The sequence below is a fragment of the Phodopus roborovskii genome, unplaced genomic scaffold (genome assembly GCF_943737965.1).
Source record: "Phodopus roborovskii unplaced genomic scaffold, PHOROB, whole genome shotgun sequence".
NCBI lineage: Eukaryota > Metazoa > Chordata > Mammalia > Rodentia > Cricetidae > Phodopus > Phodopus roborovskii.
This window is the reverse complement of record NW_026126511.1, coordinates 57520879-57531715: the sequence shown is the minus strand read 5'-3', so window position 1 is coordinate 57531715 and position 10837 is coordinate 57520879. Positions and strand designations below refer to the sequence as shown.

Below are 10837 nucleotides of genomic sequence, written 5' to 3'. Positions count from 1 at the left end.
ACACACACACACACACACACACACACACACACACCTGCATGTCTGTGAGCTCCTGCTTCAGAGACTACAAATAGAGTCATAGTAATCACTCCTCCACAGTCAGTCAAGCACTCCCACACACACGGACACGTCCCGCTAGTCACAGAACTGGCTTCCTTTAGAATTACTCTCCTCTATTCTGCCCCTCCTCCCCCAAAATGCTTCTAACCAGGCACGTGTTTGTGATGTGATATTTTGAGATTAATTAGAATAATGCTTCACATGTCTTCCACTGTATTTTATGTGGTAAAATGTATACTCACCCTTACATTTAAGACATGTGTGCTTACACACAGACACACACACACACCACTTGCATTCTGGGTCATATACAGATACAGACATTTCCCCTGGAGAAGACATAGGTCCCCCATCCCTATGGTACAAGCATGCATATTTAGATCTGTACAGGAATGCTCAATAATAAGCAGGTACTACATGGAGCCCTGTCAGAAGCTTGATGTTCTAGAAGAATCTCTTCCTGAACCTGGAGCCCTTATCCCAGAGGGAGGTCTCCAGCTCCCACTCCTACCTGAGGCAGCAAGGAAGGAGACAGCAGGAGACTGCTCAGAGCCAGACCTGGCCTCGGGGGCTGTATATATGGGCAGCAGGGTGCCCCCCCACCTGAACCCAGTCCCTAGCCAGATTTAGAAAGGGCTGTTGTCACTAAAAGCATTTCCCCCTCGACTCCCCCCCTTCCCTTGTCCAAACAGTGCTCCCCCCTCCCCCCCCCCAGCCAGGAAACAATTGGAAGTGGTCGTCATTGTTGTGGCATGGCATGTTCAGGGTCTGAGTTCCAGGGGGTGGGGTGGCTTAAAGCGATGCAAAAATATCTCTTACATTCCACAGCTCACTGGAGAGTAAGCTAACAAGGACCACCATGACCTTAGGCAGACAGGGCCCTGGTCCTGGCCCTCACCCTGCTGCCCCTTAGAGCCCTTGCCCCCAGCACACTGGCCTGGCCCTATTTCCAGTATCCTCCCCACTCTTCTGGCCTGAGTCCCACATCTGACTGAGGTGGGAAGGGGCCCAAGTCACAACAGCAAAGAGGGGCAGGGCAGAGTTGGGGGCATGGCCCTGGTATGGCAGTTGGATTGGAGCAGCTAGGAGGCAGCTTCCTAGTTAAGTGGGAAGAAGAATGATCAGAGAGTTTAGACACTGGAGCGCTGGCTCGGGCACCGCTTTCCTTGGGCCAGCAGACAATGTGTTGAGATCACTAAGCTTCGGAGCCAGGCAGGTCTCTAGTGAGCCACCCCAGTGCTTCAGTTTATGGAGGTGGGAGTGTCTCCTCCAAGGTCACACACAGCTTCAGGGGAGCAGCAGCTCAGTGGGAAGGCTCAGCAGAAGGGAAGCTGATCCTAGACAGGGAGGGAGCACCAGGGATTCCAGGCAGTAATGGCCCAGTGTGTGGAGGAGGACCAGGTGGCTAATGGTCCCACTGTAGAGCTCTTTCCTGACTGTTTTCATCGCTCCGCCCTGCAGATTCCAGAGGCACAAGGGGTGAGCCTCCCAGGTTGTAGATACTGCAGCTACTGTGGCCTGATGCACCCAACCTTTGTTTAGAAATGGATGCGATCTTTGATCTTGCAAGTAGAGAGAGGGACAGGACAGGAAAAAATCTTCCCTTTTCCTGCAGACCCTGGGAGCAATGCTGGCGCCCAGCCTCTGGACAAAGCACAGCCAGTCCTTGTTCTTCAGCATGGCCTATGCAAGCCTTGCTGCTCGGTGTCCAGGCAACCGCTCCACGGTTTGGTTTGAAATCCCTTTTCTTCCCAAGCACAGCTCTGAGCGCATGCGGATTAATCCAGCTGATTAGATGTCAGTTTGAAGGAGAGAGGCAGGCCTGGGGGATGGGGTGCAAAGCAGGTACATTGTAAAGGTGGGATGGGCACTGCAGGGAAGGGAATGCCAAAAAGGGCTTCTCTGGGGTTTCTTGGTAACAGAAGCACAATCTGGGGGCTTTGCAGAGCGGCTGTGTGCACAGTGCAGAGTGGGGACAGACTAGAGGGTGCAACCACTGCAGCTGCAACTCTGCGGTCCTCAAGCATGAAGTTGCGGTTGCTAAGGAGCAGGTCCTGCTGCGGACACATGCAATAGGACAGATTCTAGAGGTCCTTCCAGACACTGCCAGACATCAGCGGGTCACCTTCACGGGAGGGACTTCCGGGATGAGAGGAAGGCAACTGCTCTTTCATACTCTTTTAGCATTCCACGAACAAAGCACAAGCACAAAGATGCCGTCCTGCCCTGCTGGAGGGGCGGGCAGGGGTCAGGCACAGGTGCATGAACTGAGATGGATAAAGGATGCCTGGAACACAGGTGGCCCTGTTTAAAGCCAGTGTCTTTACACTCGGCCAGCCTTCATGGCTGAGGGATTGGGAAACTGTCTCTATGATTAGTAACTTAATCACTCCCCTTTTCCGCCTCCTTCCAGGTTTGGAGGGCTTTGGTCTATGGGTGTTTGGGCATATTGTTCTCAGTGCCCCAACGCAGAATCTAAATTACTTAAAGTTTCCTAACTTCAGGTTTCCCAGATTGGAGGGTCTAATGTCCTTAAAATTTCCCACTGAGTCTCCAGCCCCTCCAATACCTGCTTTTGGGTCTTCCTTCTGTTCACTGCTGTTGGAAGGTGGGGTGGCTTTGCCCATCCTTTCCTAAGCAAGTGTTTATTGCCTGTCTACTATGAGCTTGACTATTCTAGTTAGTGGGGGTATGTAAGAATGAACCAAAACAAAGATCCCTGCTCTGGGCAGCTTTGTCCAAGTGTTGGTAGCAGTGGACTCAGGCTTCAGTGCATGGCGGGGGCTTTGCACACACGCACATTCCTGGTGGGGAGAGTTGAGGCTCTGCCCATGTGAGGAGTGGGTGGTGATTTTGGAGTGCACTGCAGAGTGACAGCAGACAAGACAAAGGGGACAGAGCGAGCACTATAAATAAAGAGGGGCTGGAGAGAGGACCCTTCACTAAGGTAGACCAAATAAGGCCTGGGTGGAAGGAAGGTGACCTGTCTCCCCATGCCCCCACCCGCCCCAGGCATTGTGCCTGCTTTGTCTGGGCTCTGTCACCACACTGATCAAATGTCAGGCCCAAACAGAAGCCATTTGCTGTGAACATGCCAGTGGAGAGACCAGCGGAAAGTTTGCTAAAATTACTACCAGGAATTAGGGGGTGGGGGTGGGGTGGGGGAGGCGGTACACAGGCTGGACTAGAAGAGACTTGAATGTGAAAAGGGAACATTCTGAACGAAATCCCAAAATCCAAAGGGAGAGGGACAGAAGGGGACAAAAGAGGTTGGGCATCTGGCCCAAAAGGTGGAAGAAGACATCAGACGGGACCTGGGAGTGGGAGGCAGCTCTCCCAGCAGCCTGACCCTATGATTTCTGACCTTGGGGGAACCTGTCCCTGGCTCCACATAGGCCCAGGATTAGGGAGCTGAGCTAGCACTGTCTCAGATTTCTCTTTACAAACAGCTGTTACTTCTTGTCATTCCTTTGTGTTCCGGCTGGCTCCAAAATCTTTTGTGGTCTGCATGCCAGCCCTCGCAGTACCCCAGTCTCTGGTTCCTGATAGACCTGGGCCATCTGGAAAGGCAGCCCAGGTTCCACTAGAGTGCTTCGGACAGGTAGATCTCTCCTGCAAGAGTGCTTGCAGAGGGCACTGTGTGAAGAAGCCAGCTGAGAGGCCTGAGGGAAATTAGCAGGGTGCTTTCTGGGGGCTCAGAGGTCCACTTGAAACCCAGCTCCTCGTCTTCTAGCTGTGTGGTCTAGCTCAGCCACATACTTCCCTGAGCCAGTTTTACCATCAATGGGTGTATTTGTGGGGATTATGGATTCTAGTCACAAGTGAAGAGCTTAGCACACACCAGCACACAATGGACCTCAGTGGGAAGTTTTTATCCCAAGAAACATGGGCATCAGGAATGCAGCCTGCAGACAGCAGGGCCAGGCCGGTCATCAGCTGTCCCCACATTTCCCTCAGCCCTGCTAGGGCTCAATAGTTGAAGGCTATGACCTTCAGGTGGTCCTAGACCCAACCCGGCTTCACAGGCCAGCCTTGAGCCAGAGAAGCTACCATTGCTCTGCTGATGTTTGCAGAGTGTCCCGGCCTGAAAATCTCAGGGACCCTGCATGGAGCTGCTGGTGGAGATGGGCAGTCAGGCTATAGGGAGGAGGCAGGCTAAATTGTAGTCCTCAGGAGGTGGGACAGCCAGAAATCCTTAAAATATCCCTAATCTTAGGATCAGTCAAGGATTATATAAACCTCTGAAGGAGAATGCTAGAGAATTGTGATGTGAAGAATTGGGCAGACTTAGCTTGGCAAGGTGGTGCACGCCTTTAATCCCAGCACTCAAGAGGCAGAGGCAGGCAGATCTCTGTGAGTTCGAGGCTAGCCTGGTTTACACAGAGACTCCCAGGCCAGTCAGGGATTCTCACAAGACCCTGCCAGTGAAAGGGAACCATTGTGGGATTGCTCTTACCCAACTTCAAGAATGGAGTAGCTACCAAGTTCCCAGCTCTCTGGCGCGATTCTGCTGGTGTTACTATGTGTTACTAAGCTGACTTAGTAAATTCTTTAGTATATATTTCTACCACTATGATAAAACACCATGACCAAAAGCAACTTGGGAGGAAAGACTTTATTTCAGCTCACATCTCTCACTCAGGTCCATGCTCCATTGTTAAGGGAAGTCAGGGCAGGCATTGAAACTGCTTGCTGACTTGCTCAATCTGATTTCTTTCTTTTTCTATAATTTATTTTTATTTCATGTGTATTGGTGTTTTGCCTACATGCGTGTCTGTGTGAGGGTGTCAGATCTTGGAGTTATAGACAGTTGTGAGCTGTCATGAGGGTGCTGGGAATTGAACTCCGGTCCTCTGGAAAAAGTGCTCTTAACCACTGAACCATCTCTCTAGCCCCTCAGTCTGATTTCTCATAGTGTTCAGGACCATCTGCTTAGGACTGGCACCACCACAATGGACTGTGCCCTCCATCAATTAATCAAGAAGGCTGACCTGATGGGCTTTCCCCCCCCCAAAGGATTCTGGTTCTGTCAAATTGATAAAACATTGTCCACAGCACAGAACAGTATGCATGGTTTTAAAAATGGACAAACTGGAAAAGAGCCAAGACAGGGCAGGTGAGATGGCTCGCTGGTTCAGAGCACTGGATGCCCTTGCAGAAGACCCTGGTTTGTTTCCCAGAACCCACATGCAGCTTATAACCTTGTAACTCCAATCCCAAGGAATATGATGCCCTCTTCTGGCTTCCCCAGGAACCAGGACCACATATAATGTACATAAACATAGAACAAAAGTAAATAAATGTTTCTTTAAGAGGAGAAGATCTGAATGTGGTGGTACATGTCAATTCCAGCACTCTGGAGGTAGAGACAGGTAGATTTCTATGAGTTTAAGGCTAACCTGGTCTACACAATGAGTTCCATGTCAGCCATGGCTACAAAAAAAATGACAGCAAGGGGATGGGATGGGCAGAGAGATGTTAAGAGCCTTGGAGGCTCTTCTAGAGGACCTGGCTCAATTCCCAGCACCCACAAGGCAGCTCACAGCCATCTATATAATGAAACAGGGCCTGGATCTGGAATGACCCAGGGGCTAAAATTCCCTTGCTCTATGGGCTGACATGAGAAATGTTTGAAGGTGGGAACACAAACCTGGAGTTTAAAGGAGGAGAGAGCTTTGAGAAGCACTGTGCAGCAAGCAAGCTGTGTTTCCAGCAGTGGAAATCATGATGGCCTAAAGTAGGGGCAGTGAATGGTGGGGTGAGTTAGAAAGGACTTGGGGGAAACCTCTCTTGTCAGATAGCTACATGGTTATTGGAGATGTCAGATGGTGACAAAAAGGCATGCAGTTCCATCGTCTACATGTGAGTACCTCTCTGTACAGAGTTAGACACATCTCAGTCAACACAGCTGGCTGTCACTCACATTGTATTCTGTGCATAAGCAGTGGCATTCAGAGGGAATGAGATGTTTGCCCAAAGTCAACCAGGGGCTGTGAAACTAGGATTCAAGCTCAGGCCTGCTTTGTTCCGAAGTGCTTTCTGCCATAGTTCTCAGACCAGCAAAATGGGCAATATATTGAGAGCAATAAAGAATGACTGCCCCTCTAGACTATGGGAGGCTGTGATACATTGACAGCACAGTCCGAGGATCCAGCTGGGTGCTGAGGGGATGAGAGGCTAGAGGCAAGGAGACTGTTTAGCAAAGGTTAAAGTTGTAATCAAAGTCGAGAGGTATGAAAGGGAAAGGACCAGGCTGGGAAGCATTCCTAAGGAGGGGATAAAATTCACTTCAACAGACCGGCTCTGGGAAGTTGGGGTGGAAAATTCATGAGTGAAGGACATTAGCAAGGATGGGGGTGGGGGTTGGGGTTGGATACAAAGTGGGCAAGCCCTCAGACAGGCAGGATAGAGGCTTGGTGTGAGTGAGTTATAGGTAATAAGGGACAACTAGTAGAAGTTGTTTTGTGTCCCAGTAGGAGGTGAGAATTGTGGGCTGGTGGGTGAGAGCTGGTGACCTTATGGTTGTGTAAGATGCCATGAGCTTGGAGACAAGAGGACAGACTGGTGAGAGACCCACAGATCAAGGAAGGAGGGAGGGAAGGAAAGAAGGCCAAAGAGAAAAGAAGATGGTACAGTGAGCAAAAACACCACGGAAGTCTGGTGACATTATTTGATAGCAGAACCCACTTGAAAAAGCTGGGTATGGGCTGGAGAGACAGCCCAATGGTTAAAAGCACTGATGCTCTCCCAGAGGACCCAGGTTCAGTTCTCAGCACCCACATGGCTCTTCACCACCACTAGGGCCTGATGGGAGATGTCATTCTGTATATGTTTCTCATACTGGTTAATAATAAAGCACTGTTGGCCAATAGGAAAGGAAGATAGGAGGGACTAGGAGACAAGGAGGAAATAGGAAGTGGTAAAGAGGAGCCAAGATGGAGAGAGCAGTATGCTGCAGCCGGCTCCGGGTAAGAAGACCACGTGGAAATACATAGATTAACACAAGTGGGTTAATACTTAAGACAGAGCTAGCTGATAAGAAACTAGCACCTGGCCAATAGCATTGTATGAAATACAGAGTCTCTGTGCATTATTTGGGGCTGACGCAGCGGCGAGACAAGACCAGGTGGCGGGCGGAAAACCGTACTTCTTACAAGGGCCAACGCCCTCTTCTGGCCTCCATGGACACTGCATGCCCGTGGTGCACTTTTACATGCATGCAGGCACATACCACACACACACACACACACACACACCTAATCATAAAAAAATAAATATTTTTATATGTAATTCCCGCACTCCTACGTCAAAGTGAGAGGTGAAGACAGAATTATTGGGACCAGCTAGTCTGGAAAATGTAACAGAGTAGAAAAGAGGTCTTGTCTCAAAGCTATGTGGAAGGACAGAACCAATTCTGAGAAGTTGAAGTTGTTCTCTTATCTCCAATGTGTACTGTGATATGAGAATGTCTATGTACATTATGCATGTGCGTGCACACACACACAATTAGAATGTCTATATACATCAAGCATGTGCACACATACACACACTAAAGATTAGAACGTCTGTACACACAGTGCATGTGCACACACATACACTGTATATTAGAATGTCTACATGTTATATATGTGCACATATATCACACACACTAAAGATTAGGGAGAGGAAGAAAACAGCCAGCGAGAATAAGAAGAGAGGAGTTTCCTAGAAATCACAGAAGTATCTCAAGAGGAGCAGGTGGCCAGTAGTGTCAGATTCCAAAGAAAGGCCAAGCGACAGAAGGACAGCGAGAGACCTTAGGTCATCTTGCAGGAAGCAGCTTCCGGACCGGACCGTCACAGGGCAGAGCCCAGGTGCCGATTTAATTATGAAAAAGGATGGGGAAGATGAGAGTTAATAAAGGAAAGGATAGGAAGTGCAGGCCATGGGGGTTATGCCTTTCCACTGAGCAATTTGGCAATGGAATGAATGAGACTAAATAAACATGGACCAAGGGGAAGCAGGCCAGATAGCACAGTTTGTTTTGTTTTTAAGATAAGGCAGCCTGGAGCATGTGGAGTAGGGGTGAAGAAAAATGGCCTTGCTTTGTTCCTTGTTCCCTTTGTCTTCTCTGGTACTGTTTTGTTCATTTCCAGCTCTCTTTCTGGAATTGAGGAGGGTGGTTTGTAAATACTCAGAGAATATAAGACGAGTTGGCAGAAGCAAAGGCTCAGAGGGCTCCTTCCTCACCTCCACGGATGCATGGAGGGAGCTTGCCAGTGCAGAGTTTGCTGCAGCCCTAGCGCTCAGTCTTTGGCTCTCACTATTGGCCTGACAAGTGTCTCAGCCTCCAGAGGTCTCTGCTCATAAGGTAAAATGGGAGTCACATAGAGGTCTGGAAATAGGCCACTGCTAGAGAGACCCAGGGTTATGCTTTGTTCATGCTTCAGGGTTGGTGCTTTACCCTAGAATTACAGTGCTTATAGATCTGGAAGTTCAACCATAGCCCAGGTCTGAAATGATGTCCTGGGCTGGGCCCTTGCTGTTCTTTAATAACTTGATAGAACATTCTCTGATGTTCCTTCACTGCACAGACATGTAGCCCGCCACTGAGTGTCCAAATTTCCAAAAAACGGATGAAGTCAACGAATACATAGGCTTTCTGATTATGGGAGAAGGTAGTAAGTCACTCCCTGACCTGAGGCTCCCAAGTCACTTTGAAAGAAGGGACCTTAAGGGCTGGCTGGCTGTTGCTGTTCTCAAGGGATACCTTTCAGGGGCTACAGGTAGCCTGAGGGTTAGAGTAAAGTTTGGGCCTGTGGGCAGAGAGAAACTGAGAGCTGGGCGGACTCCCTGAAGTCTGAAGTGACGAGGCATAATAAAAGGGCTCAGAGTTTACAAGGCCAGAAAGGCTGACCCACTCTGAGCAGGAAGAGTGAGCAGGAGTAGGGGAGTATGGTGGCTGGTTGTTTGCAGAGAGGAGTCCATGAAGCTGTCTGCAAAGTTGCAAGGGTGGAGGTGCAGGCAGAGACCTGACTGGGATCTAAGACAGGCCAAGACTGTAGATAGAGTGTTAGAGCTTTGCCACTGTGTGTGTTTGTCACAGGGGAGGTGACCTTGCCCAAGGGCAGTGCCTCATGATGAAGAGAAACCAGGGTGGAGGCTTGGGATTGTGCAAGGGGCAGTGCTGGGCCCCTCTCTCTGAGATTACAGTCTTGGCTGCCAAGAGCAACTCTGTGGGGGTGGAATGAAACAAAGCAAAGGCCCTTTTGTGGCGCTGGGTTCCTAAGAATAGCCATGGCTGGGCTCCGCGAGGTGCCTCCGCAGCCTGTCATGTCCGAGTCTTGTTCTCAGAGGTGTTCCTGTGTCTGGTGTCGTGACACTGATGGCTTGTTGTTGGGAAAATGGAGTTCATGAGCCCCACCTAAGCCTCTGTTATCTGTATTTGTCCAGCTCTGCGGTAAGAGAAATGCAGAGGGTAGAGGAAGAGTGGGCAGGAAGTTGGCACGCACGTGTGAAGGAGGGAGACAAAGGTCACAACCCTGGAAAAGCAAACTGGAGCCACAGCTGGAAACAGTGATGCTCCAGGATCAGCCAGATGTGGGAACAAGGAACGGCAGGAATGGGGAGACTTATGGGAAGTAGAGGAAGGACGTGCATCAAGGAAGAAAGGAGGCAAGGGTACTCAGGAAACCAGACAGGGAAAGGAAACCTGGGGCAAAGGGGTGAGGAGCCCATGGGGGTTGGGCAGCAAGGATGAAGTGACAGTGGTCCTCCTGGGCTACACAGCACCAAGGGGGGGGGGGGGAGCGGCACAGCTCTTGGGAAAGCTTGGGAAAGCTCTTGAAGGCCATTCCTGTGAGATAACAATGCACTTCAAATCCTTTCCTAATCTGCCCTCCTATTATTAGCCCTGAGCTCTCCCAGCAGAGAAGCCACAGGCCCCTGGGTGCTGTCCTTTCCCCCATGCCCTTAGCTAGAATTAGGCAGCTGTGCCTGTATGATCATCTGCTAAACAAGGTTGTTCTGGCTTCTGGGGAGTGTCACTAGAGAAGAGTGTGGAGAGATGGTGGGGAGGGGTTGGAAGGTCACCAAATACCCCTGTGGACATGGCAACACTCCGACACAAAGAGGGGTAGAAGCCAAGGCCTGTATTGAGTTCTCATATCAATAAATAAACAAACACATCTTCAATGTGGTAATGGTGCTGGGTGGCAGCAGATGACTGAGCCCCTAAGCTTGGAAGCAGACATTTAGAAGCATCCTTGCTGGAGGGCAGGGTAGAGGGGGTGGTCTCCTGGTAGGTGAGCCTGGGGAGGGGTCTTCAAAGGAATGGACTTCCAGGTTACATCCCCCCAGCTGCTGGCCAGTGCTATGAGCATTCTGAAGGGAAAGAGAATGACCCAGGACAGTGGTTTCTGCGTCAAATCTTGTGGCCTAAACTCTAGGCCACATAAGATTAGACAAGGAGCAGTGGACTCTGTTTTCTGGGTAGGCCAGGGACATGCTGAGTGTCACCAGAAACTTGCCCAATTTGTTCCTTTTGTGTTTTCCCTTGGCCTCCCTCTTGCCTTCAGTCCCCTTAAGTGTTGCTCATTGTTTTCAGGGGTTTTGTTTGTTTTTAATGGACAAAAGTCATTGCGTGTATTACATCTGGAGCTCTTCTGCCTTTGGCAAATCTCAATAAAATAAGTACATGATGAGTACGGCACCAAAGACAGCTAGAAGCTGTTGTTCTTGTGACCCTGCGTGTTGCTGCATGACAGGACACAGATGGGACTCCCCAGATCTTACCCCG

The 10837-nt window shown here is 50.0% G+C and overlaps 1 protein-coding gene across 1 annotated transcript in view; it reads left to right on the top strand.

Annotated features, from left to right (window-relative positions):
• Ngdn (neuroguidin) overlaps positions 1-10837 on the top strand; it is a 28407-nt gene that overhangs the window by 5006 nt on the left and 12564 nt on the right. The gene's annotated exons all lie outside the window — the stretch shown is intronic.